This window comes from Camellia sinensis, chromosome 11, assembly GCF_055761805.1.
Source record: "Camellia sinensis isolate YWXY chromosome 11, ASM5576180v1, whole genome shotgun sequence".
Taxonomy (NCBI): domain Eukaryota; kingdom Viridiplantae; phylum Streptophyta; class Magnoliopsida; order Ericales; family Theaceae; genus Camellia; species Camellia sinensis.
Window position 1 is genome coordinate 132,963,200 of NC_138971.1, and position 12,793 is coordinate 132,975,992.

Genomic DNA, 12,793 nt, shown 5'->3' on the forward strand with positions numbered 1-12,793 from the left:
TGACAGTAACAAAAGAATTGAGATTTGAAATCAGAAGTGTGAGATTAGGAGGAAGAGAAGCCATTGAAACAGATTCAAGAACTCAAACTCAAGAATTCAATGTGAGAAAGAAGATGAAGAAGGATCAATACTCATTTGAGTAGATATGCTCTGATACCATGATAAGAAAATGAAATCTTCAATCTTATTTCACAATCAGTCAGTACATCAATATTTATAATACAAGAGTGCAACATAACTAACTAACCAACTATTAGCTACCGTCTATACAATCTATACATTCATATACCTCTTTAACTGAATCAGTTAAAGAGAGGGAAGTTATCCTCTGTTTTTCAGTGAGTTATACTTGCTTGAGCTTGGTTTGGTATATTCTTATCACCAACCACATCCTTAGTGAGATAACCACATTGTTTTTATAATTTATTTTGCTTTTTGTTTATTTGTTTTGAAAAAATGAGAATACTATAAGAGAAATTAAAAGGACAAATTACAATTTACTCTATTGAGTTATAACTTAATATCACTTACCTCTTTCAATTAAAAAAAAATGATACACTTATACTGTGATGCATTTTCTCCATTTCGTTGATGGAATGAAAGATCTCACTTTTATGATAAAAGTATGTGAAAGATCTTCTTTAACAAATTTTATTTTAAATTTTAAAAATGATTAAAGCGAATTGTAAAACTTGTAATGAGGTGGTAGTTATAGCATTCTCTAACTTTGATGCAAGAAAAATTCACAAAAAAACATTATATGCTTAATGTGAAAAGTGAGGTTGACCGTGGATGGCATTCACCTCATAGTCAGTGTATTTGGTTTTAATTTTTTAAAATTAAATTTTTTATATTTTATACTTTTTATTTTTAATGAATATTTTTTAAATTTTAAGTAATTTTTTTTATTTTTTTAGATACACTTTACTTAGATATATTTAAATAGTATAATATTTATGAAAAAATATTTTAAAAAATTAATAAATATACAAAAATACAAAAAATTATTGAATTTTTTTTCTTTTTTTTTTGTATTCTTGATATTTGGTGAATTTTTTCACAAATGTTATACTTTTTAAGTGTATTTATGTTAAAATATTAAAAAATTCAGTAAAAATAAAAAAATACAAAAAACAAAAAGGAAGAATTTTTTAAAAATGAATTTTAAAAATAAAAACCAATCATAGTGATTATTATTGACCCATATTCAACAACACCAGAGAGTGACTGTGATTCTAATTGGGCTTGGACTAGGAGTGTAAATTTGGCGCGACCCGACCCACTCGGGCTCGAGCCCGGCCCGACCTATGTTGAGCTTTGCGGGCTCCTGCCAAAATTTGGGTTGGGCTTGACCATTTTTCTTTTTTTTGTTTTTTAAAATTTTTTCTACTAAAATTTTATTATTTTCCACTAAATAAGACACTGGACCTTGGATGGGTCGACCCTCAGGCTGGGCCTTAAGCGGGCTGATAGATTAGGCCAGGCTTCAAAATGATGGTACAGGCCCAAGTCCAGGGGCTCGGGCCAGAGCCTAAACGGGCTGGGCCGCCCACGGGACACATGTCATTTTTACACTCTTAACTTGGACCAAAAAAAAAAATGCCAACAATTTATTCAATTCAAAAAAAAAAAGAAAAAAAAAAAGAAGTAATGTATGCAAAAGAATAGACGAAAATCTTCAATTTTTCTTAAATTATTCCCTATATCTTATAAAATAAATCAAACTAATCGACCCCATAATTCCACTAAAATTTTAGTTTAGTCCTTACAATTTAAATTTGAGTAATTAAAACTTTAGAATTTTAAACTACTTTTTAATGAGAATCTACCGTTCAAATCCAATAGCTATAGTTACTATTCACCTTATTGTCTTTTTTAAAAAAATTATTATTTAGTTTTAATCTAAACCACATAATTCTCTTGTTAGAGCCTTTTGGTTGTGATTAGGGATGTCGAAAAAACCAACCAAACCGATTAAATCAGATCAAACAGGCTATATTTGGTCTGTTTTATAACAAGAATGTTAGAAAAACAGTACCAAACTATATGAAAAATATAATTTAAAAATATGTAAACGATTTTTTGGGCAAAACCAAAACTGAAATAAATTGACAAAATAACGTAAAAAAACTTACAGCACATAAATAGATAAAACCTGATCGAGTCGAATGTGAGACACTTTTTCCTTAAGACAGATTCGTCCTCCCACTGGTGCTTAAGATTCAATGGACGTCTATCTCCCAGGATACAACGATTAATATCTTGCACTATTAGCACTACTATTGCAAGCCTAGCGAACTTTGTTGTGCATGTACTATTTTTATAGAAAAATTAGACTCAAGAAAATATGAAGAATCAATGCAAAGATAAAGAGAAAAATGACTCATTCTTCCTTTAATCGAAGTGAGGGAGATGGAATTTATAAACTTCTATGAGACTCTTTAGAAAGGTTGTGACCCTTCAAAAGGACACACTTTCCAACTCAAAAGACGCAACTATTGGAGTAAATTTTAATTCAAATTTTCCAACAATTCCCTACATGAATGAAATTTACGAAAAGAACATGGAACAACATGCAGACAAAGAGAGAGTACATTAAGGAAATACCCTGCATCGGGATAGGTAGCTTTCGGCTTTGAACCTTCCCTAGTGAAAACCTATTGGACTTACTAGCTAATCAGTGGACATGATGTCTTGAACTATTCAGCCGTTTGTGTAAGCCAAGACAATAGAATTCACACAGAATATCTCCAAACACAGCTTAGTTCTCACAGTTGTGCCCGTTTTGGCCTTGGGTATCTCCTGGTATTTCATGAGTGCTTTAGAGAATTTTGCTTTATCAATTCTCATAGAAGCGGCCCCTTCACACTCATATAGGTGATCCTTATTTTGAGTCTCTTAAATACTCCTCTTGAAAGACATTCATCAGGGGTTTTTCAAGATATAAGTGATCATTAAAAGTATTCAAGCATAACTTACCCTAAGTTCCCTGCATACAACACATGTTGCAGATATCACTCTCATCATAGGAATGGATAGGAGTTAGACTCCTTTAGTGATTTCTGGGGAGCCACACATAACTTAGTTGTCTCTTTGAACTTAGTTCTTGGGATCTCTAGTCATCTAAGTAGGGTTACCATTATGATAACTCTGATGTAATAGGCATTAATCACATTCCTTTCAATGAACTTTTCCTCATTTGCTCTCTGGTCAATCTTTTGCTTAACGGCCGCTATTTTTCGTTTGACCTTCTCAATTATATATCATTGAGCAGTTCGTAGATCCACTATATTATCCTTAGACAATATGCACAATTGAAAGCAAATGTCTTATGGTATTAAATCTTTGATTACTTCGAGACTTACCGTTATTCTATGTCATTCCTATTTTCAAATTTAAATAATAAACATAGAGATATTCCTTAGGAGTTAATAAAATCATATTTGCTTCTACTCCAACTTTGTCCTATAAAAAAATTGAGATTCTTTGTGGACATAAAATCAGAACCGTTACTTTGGTAAAATTCTCTAAGCACACCCACATTTCAAGCATTCCAAGGAAACTTAATTTTTCTTGCTAGTGTATAATTACATAAAAATATTAATACACCCCCACAATTCTGAGATAAATCAGAATATATCATTAATTAGCGTGCTTGAACTAAATAACAAGATGTAAATTGCTTTGTGAATATAATCACAATACTAATTTGTCTAAAATACAATTAAACTTCATAACTTGCTTTTGCAGTACAAAGAAGAAATGACTAGTACCGGTTGTGGCCACAACACTTTGTCAAATGACATTTCTTTAGCCATGCATTATTTCTTTTCGTCTACCGCAACCTTTAATTCCAATCTCAACATGGAATATAAATATCACTGTATAATTACATTTACATCTTATTTGTCTTATCCAATATTGGGGACTACGTCGACAATTACCAAAGCGTCTTTCACTCATGAAATATTTTAACTCATATAATATTTCATTACAGAGTTATCAATCACCACACCAATTTTTTGTCATTATTCCAAAGAATAGTTAGAATTCCTCTTATGTCAAGACATATAAGTTCACATTTTTATCAACACTTTGATAAATAATTGACATCCATTTATAATACACCACGTACCAAATTGATATTAATGACATCATATATTGTTAACTCTACAACATATGTACACATGGACAAGATTACCAAATCAATCATAATCATAATTTTCCAATTAATCTCTCTCTCCCACATTTGTGATAATACATAAATTAGCACAAACAACATGATTCATTTCCAGACAAGCGTCACTGTCACAAATAATAACTCATTCAAAAATATTTGGGACAAAAATGGAATTAGCTCTTCTAATTCAAAAGATAAACTCTCACATTAAGAACATGATTCATGGTTAAACCAAGTCTACCACACAAGTGAAATAAAGATTGAAGGCATTCTATCTCACAAAATTCAAAGGTACTTTAAAAATAACTTTCAATTGATTATTAAAAGTTAATAATCAACACAAAAGATTCCTCAATCTATTTTCAATTAAATAGAACAACACCACTATTTAAAATATCATATTTAAATTTTTCAGTGTTGAAGATTGCTTTGATATTACAAGAATATTACTATCACAATCAAATTACACATAAAACTAATACGCTCAGGTAAAATAATATAACAAACAATTGTCAACAGAATGAATATATCTGTTTATCATTTCTAATTATATGAAATTATTTAAAAAACAAGAGTTCACAATGATACATACAAGTCTACAGAAAGGAACCTTACCATACACTTGGTTTTAAATTTAAAAATCAAACCAAATGGTCAAAACCGTATTCCAATACTTGAATGTACCCAAGACTCATCAGGAAAGCATTGCATCTATTCATAATTGCTACAAGATAATTAATTAATTCTAATAAATTACCATTCCAACATGCACTTTGCAACTTACACACAAACCATAGTCGAATCAGTTTGTTTCAATCCACTGATATCAACTAACATGCCCTTAAACAACAAACTCTCAATTTCTGTGAACAATAGCCCTTTACCATTGCATTCGAGTAAAACTATTTCTCACAGACATTTCATCAAACACATGGTGTGCATAGAAATGTATAGCAGTGGTTTGGATCATCAGAAAATATCATTAGATGACATAAAACCTTGACAATTGACCATAGTCAATACGAATCTTTCAATTTTCTCATGAAATCAAACAAACAGAAACAGAGGCCTAAATTCCTTTGGTTTTTCTCGGAAACCAAACAAGACGATTCAGGGATCAGGATCGTTAGAAGGAAAACAAAAGTGTGAACTTTGGGATGAGAGATTCAAGGAAAGCTTACCGATTCAGATGCCGATATTCAATCTGACAACCTCATTCTCTAATCGTCAAAGCAGAAGAAGTTTTTTTTTTTCCCCAATATAATAAAAAAAAAAGGTTATAGAGTCAAATGAAGTGCCTGTTTGGTGCAGCTTAAAAGCTGCTTATTTCAGCTTTCAGCTTAATTTAAGCTATTTTGACGTATTTGGTTTAGCTTATAGCTTATAGTTTTTTGGAAGTCAGAAATCAGCTTATTATTTGAGTGGGGCAGGAGATGTTTAATTTATAAGTCAGAAATCAGCTTATGTTCATAGTTATAAGCTATAAGCTGTTTAGGCATAAGCTATAAACACTTTCCCACAGCTCTACCAAACAGGACCGAAATAGGAGATCTGTGGAAGAACAGGGCTTGGTCTTTGTAACTTTGTCTCAGAGGCACCAATTCTAGTCCAAAATTAAAGACACCGTTTGGCATCTTTCGACATTCACACGTCCCACCTTACGACCAGAGATTGAAAATTATATCCCAAACACATCCAACTAACCAATGAATTGATGTTATTACAAAATTAGTTAATATCGGGAAAAATCAAAATTATATTTTCCAAAAAATCATAAAAATTTTCGAATCTGTCTTAAGATTGTTAGAAAAATAGTACAAAACTATATGGAAAATATAATTTAACAATATGTAAACGATTTTTTGGGCAAAATCAAAACTGAAATAAATTGACAAAATAACGTAACAAAACTTACAGCACATAAATAGATAAAACCTGATCGAGTTGAGTGTGAGACACTATTTCCGTAAGACAGACTTGTCCTCCCACCGATGGTTAGGATTCAATGGACGCCTATCTCTCAGGATACAACGATCAATTTCTTGCACTAGCAACACTACTGTTGCAAGCCTAGCGAACTTTGCTGTGCATGTACTCTCTTTATAAAAAAATTAGACTCAAAAAAATATGAAGAATCAATGCAAAGATAAAGAGAAAAATGACTAATTCTTCCTTTAATCGAAGTGAGGGAGATGGAATTTATAGACTTCTATGAGACTCTTTGGAAAGGTTATGTGTGAGAACCTAAATTTTTAAACAACTAATTAGTTTGATTAATAATAATATTAAGTCAGTTAACAGTGATTATTAAATTATAGAATTATAATGTTAATAGTATCATGGTTAATACCAATATTAGATTCCTTTAAATAAAATTATTTATCTTTTTGTGAAAAAAAATAAAAAAATAAAATAAAAAATAAAATAAATAAAAAGAAAATATAAAATAAAATAAAATAAAATTTTGTATCTAAATATAGTTGTGGAAACTAAATGGGTTAAACAAATAATAACTAAGTTAGTAAGAGAATAGTAGGGAGCAAAATATCTAGTGGCTAGGTTATATATATATTCAATTGATTTTTATTTTGTACCAAAAAAAAAAAAACAAAAAAAAGAAATCAAAGTCTTTGTCAATGCATGCCTTTGCTTGCTGCCACAAAGTGTTGCCAATGCATGCCCTTGCTTGCTGCCACAAGTGTTCCCAGAGGGATTCAGCCCAAGCATGCCAATGCATGTCTTTGCACACTACTACACTCCATGCCTACATGCATATGGCAAATCTCAAGCCTTTATCAAGGCTGCCACAGCATGCAAACCAACTGCAATCTAGCCTCTTAGATCATAGTTCCTAAGCTAAAAGAGAAGTAAAGTAAAAATAAAATAATAATAGTAATAATAATAATAATAATAAATTAGGCCCTCAATCTCCTATAATTAGGAGCACTATTCAGCCCCATTGCACACACAGGAAACTGAGTAAAACAAAGAGAAAGAGAGGGAGAGAAAGCAAGGAGGAAAGGAGAGAAGAGAGGGGAAGAAAGGCTCAACACTTAAATTTTTTTTGAACTTCATTGAGATAAGAATAAATCACCTTTATCCTCCCTTAGATACTTCTAACTAAATTTATATAAATTATATATGCAAGACTAAGCATGGTTAAGTCATATATAGAAAAATAGTGCCAAGCATGTTTAAAATTTTGATAGGGTGAGGGTTTCATTATGTTATAATTTCATATTCCTTCTTGCAAATGTAGATATATGGCTTAGCTACTGTTTTTATGTGTTCAATATTCTTCATTGTTGAAATAATCTTGCAAGAGAGTAAAATGAGATGAGAATGGCTTCCTTTTACCTGAAACTTAGATCCTTCCTTACTGTTTCAGACTTTATCGGATGAAAAGAGGGCTCTAATAAATTGAAATAATTGATGTTAAAAATCTGTGTATACTGGAAGTAGATATAGGTGTTATACAATGTGTAAAATTTTTATAAAATCATTGGACACTATTTTCTTACCGAAACAAATATTTCCCTAAGCATCACCTACAACACAGCAGAAGCAGTGGCTTCGGACAGGTCCCATTTTCTCTACAAATGGTATTTTTCTGCACGACCACTTGGGATAACTAGATATAAGAGTTATCTTTCATTTTCCACTGATTTCACAAAAAAAGGATAAGTTTAAAAGAAGAAATCCTAGTTTTACTAAAATGCGACAGAATCTGTCCAGTTTTCTTATAAAAATTATTTGACCATCTTCGACTGGTTTTCAGCATTCACACTCTTCGAGAAACATGTTTTAAACTCAAAAATTTAGCAAACCATCCTGACCATACCTCTTTTCGACACCGTTTGAGGCCCCTTTTTATTTTTCGAACACAGAGCCCCTGTGCTGGAGGTTAAAATGACTCACTGTCCAGAAAATCAATTTTCTTCCAAAAAGTATTTCTCCATTTTAAAATCGTTTTTAGCCATGGTATTCTTCTCAAAATATTTTTCTAACTCGATGAACTAGCACCAATTAAAATATTATAATGGTTGAACTTCATTTGGTATGGGTTTCATATTTTTTTGTCTGATCATACAGTGCTGAAAGAAGAAGTGTGTAAACTCTTAAGAAATCTTGTGATGATTCCTAAGACATTCTATTACATTTATTTTGGTTGCTATACATGATCGCTGTGCTATATAAACATTATGCCACTGTGGTTCTCAAACTAAAACTCACACATGCATAAAAATGTGAACTCGACGAAGTAAAGAAACACGAAATTGAACCGATGATACATTAAAAATTTAAAAGTGATGGCGTGAGCTCGGTTTAGAATTTTGTGCAAGTGAGTTGCGAACCCTAACATAGCACGGGAAGGTATTTCGCCTCTTATCGGCGTAGGCAATATAAGGTTGGTGGTGCAGGTGTCACAACATAGACTATTCCCTTGTGGCAGACCGTGATGTCGCGACTCAGGCACGTAACCCTGGTGCGTGGGCATCATTGGTAGTTACAACAAGTAACATTTGAATATTTGACCAAGGGGGAGTTAGACTTGCCTGTGGCCATTGTTTAGTGGTTGAGTGAAAATAGTGCTCCGTGGAGAGTTCCTTAAACTTATCTGATAAACTAAATCTATGAAAATTTAAAAAGAAAAATGGGCATTTTTCTTATGATGAAATACTGCTTCTGTTTGTCGTTTTTATTTATTTATTATCTATTGTTATTTTTTCAACTGACGGCATTCCTGTTATACTTATTAAATACTACATGTTATTCTATTACTACGCATTATTTATTAATTGTGAGTATTATTATCGGGGTGGGTATTTTAGGTTGTAGTATCTTGTTGAGTTCATCGCTCATTGGCATTCCCGTTGCCCTGGCGTTTCATGCCAAGAACCGAAGAAATCGAAGGAAACACCGAGGTGTTGTGTGACGCCCCAAATTTTTTTTTTTTTTACATCATAAGATTTAAATAACAATAACTTGCTAGATAAAGTTTTAACTACTAATTAGGAACTTTTAAGTTCTTACAAAGCCAAAGTCCAACGACAAAATAAAACTACAAGTTCACACACAACGTCACAACATAGTTAAATCCTAATACAAGGGATAACAGGATTTTATTCCGACAAAATATTGACTCTAAGTCAGCCAAGGTTCGATATTGGCAGCAGCTCCAATTTCAGCCTCAGTCCCTTCTTCAACATAATCTGGCATGAAACGCCAGGGCAACAAAATATATGCCATGAGTTTTGCAACACAGTAAGAAAACGTAACCAACCTACCATTCTTTTTAAGAGACAAATAATAATATTCTAAACATGAGATAACAATATAATTATACACAGAAATTACAACCATTAGAATAGTTTCAATAATTTTAATAATTTAGGTGACACTCGAAATCTCACCAAAGAGATTTAACTCACCAACCACTAAGCATGGCAACGGTTAATTTGAAACCCTCCCTTGGTCAAATATTTAAGTGTTACCAACCGTAACTACCAGGGATGCCCACGTCCGGAGTTATATACCCAAGTAGTGGCATCCGTGGTCTGCCCCAAGGAAACGGTCTGCCAGGGGTAAGCAACCTCCCTGTGTGCCACCTGCACATCCACCCTTATTCCAAAACCGAATACCGAAAAGGGTTCAAATAAGTCCCGTGCCATCTTAGAGTTTCGCAACACAATTTACGTGAGAATTCTCAAAACCAGGGCTCACCCTGAACAACCGGTGTTAACCGTCAACTCTTAATTCCGTACAGTCTTTAAACCAAGACTCACCCCGAACAACTGGTATTAACCGAATTGTTAACTTTGTATATGTCGTTAATCATTTCAGTTAATTTTGATATTAATCACAAATAACTCCAAATTTTTAATCACAAGTAATGTTATACAACTCATTAAAATTCCCAATCATAAAATATTGCATGTGTCACACAATACTAAATAAAAGTACAGAATTTAAATAAACAATTTATTTAAACCATGGTATGAAATAATAACTTAGATACAAGAATTAAACCCTAAACACACACATGCACAAATTTTTGATTTACAAAATTAGACTAGCATAATATTAAAGTGGTGATTTTATTCTGTCCAGAAAATTTTCAGAGTATATATCTTGCAAATAAAATTATAAATACATTACTTATACAACTCTAAAATTCATATCAATCTACAGGATACTCAATAAACATGTTATGGTTATTTTTCAGAAAGCTTTTCCCAAAAATAACTTATAAATAATTCTAAACAAATTCCAAGGGTGTTTATGACACAGATTTGTCACATTTCCTTATTTTAACTCCATGCTTAAATTTATAGATCAAACCCATAATCTAAGGATTTATTATGAAACTAGACTTCTCAAATTTCATCTTCTAGTCAGAAATTACCAGATTTGGCTTAGTATAGAATTTTAAATAAATTTTCAAATACATGGTAAAATCTGTCTCACAGTTTCAGATTCAGTTAGAAATTTGTAGAAAGCTCAAAAATTGTTTCCAAAAATTTCTGAATAAACTAGACATCATTATCAACAACTTTGTAGAAGAAATCATCTCGAAATTCTGAGTATAAAATTGTCTAAAAATTCGGGTAACATGCTGGCAGATTCAAGACAGATTATTCTCAACACAGTTTCAGATTTAGTTAAAAATTTGTATAAATTCGTAGAAAGCTCAAAAATTATTTCCAAAAATTTCTAGATAAACCAGACATCATTATCAACAACTTTATAGAAGAAATCATCTCGAAATTCTGAGTATGAAATTGTCTAAAAATTCGGGCAACATGCTGGCAGATTCAAGACAGATTATTCTCAACACAGTTTCAGATTTAGTTAAAATTTTGTATAAATTCGTAGAAAGCTCAAAAATTATTTCCAAAAATTTCTAGATAAACTAGACATCATTATCAACAACTTTATAGAAGAAATCATCTCGAAAATCTGAGTATAAAATTGTCTAAAAATTCGGGTAACATGCTGGCAGATTCAAGACAGATTATTCTCAACACAGTTTCAGATTTAGTTAAAATTTTGTATAAATTCGTAGAAAGCTCAAAAATTGTTTCCAAAAATTTCTAGATAAACTAGACATCATTATCAACAACTTTATAGAAGAAATCATCTCGAAATTCTGAGTATAAAATTGTCTAAAAATTCGGGTAACATGCTGGCAGATTCAAGACAGATTATTCTCAACACAGTTTCAGATAATATATCAAATGTACGTAATCTGAAAAATTTCAATTATATAAAAACAAAATGAGAGGGTTGAGAGGGTTTTCTTACTTAGTGACAAAATGGTTGAGAATTTTGGCTTCTTTAATCTCCTACTCTTCTTCCTCTCCTAACACCAAGCTTGGTGGCTTTGGGGATTTCTCTTTTTTTTTTTTTTTTTTTTTTGTCACCGGATGCTTGCATGCACAAGGAAGGCTTGCATGCATATAAATATTGAAGACATCTCTCTCTCCCTCTCATTCTTTCCATTATTTTATTTTCTCAAAAACATTCCATTCCCTTTCTCCAATTTCTAAGAGCAAACTTTCTCTAATTTTTATAAGTTCTTCCCTAAATTTTATAAAGGATGGTGGGTTTGGTAGGAACTATGGGTTGTTTGCCCATGGTTTGTTTGTTTGTATTTTTTTTTTTTTTTTTTTTTTTTTTTTGGTGTGGGTTTCTGAAAATTGACGCACTAAGATTTTTAACTAAGGTATTTAGTAAGAATAGTTATTATATTGAATCATAATTAAAATAATTTATAAACAACAAATATTGAACACCCACAAAATTATTATTCTTAATAATGTCTTGTTAGTGATTGATTTGAGTCAATTTAAAACTAACTTTTACACTAATGTATAATTCAGATAGACTGTAGACAAAATTAATTAATAAATTTTCTTTAAAGAATAATTAAAAGATGGGTTTTCACATGTTGGAAGGCAACATTCAGCCCTGATTAGCTTGAAGCGTGCTAAAGTTTCATAAACTATTTTTTTGAGTTTTCTAGTTTTTCTCTCATTTCTTTTATATTTGTGTACTAAGACAAAGTTTTAAGTTTGACTGGAGTTGTAATTTATGAACTTTTAGTTTTTGTGTTGTTAATTAATAGATGATGGTAAATTGGTGACAACATTGATGAGGATTCTTAATTAGGAAAATTGATTTTAAGTTTTAAATCTTATTGTGATGTCCTTAAATTTTGGAGCATCACACTGCGACCCTTCAAAAAGACACAATTTCCAACTCAAAAGACACAACCATTGGAGTAAATTTTAATTCAAATTTTCCAACAGAATCGGTCTGTGCAGTTTTTAAATTTGATTTTTTTTTATTTTCGGTTCAGTATCGGTTGAAGCACCTTGTGCACCGATCTAAACCAAAACTGATTACTTCAACATATATTGTATTTATAATATATATATATATATATATAATTTCATAATATAATGATATTAATAAGTATAATAAATTATTAACCTTAATTAATTAACCTTATCATCTTTATAACCTAAGTTTGTAAACTCTTATTATATATAATCTTAACTCTAGCTTATTATTCTTGAAACCTTAGTATTTTTAAATTTTTTTTTGTTT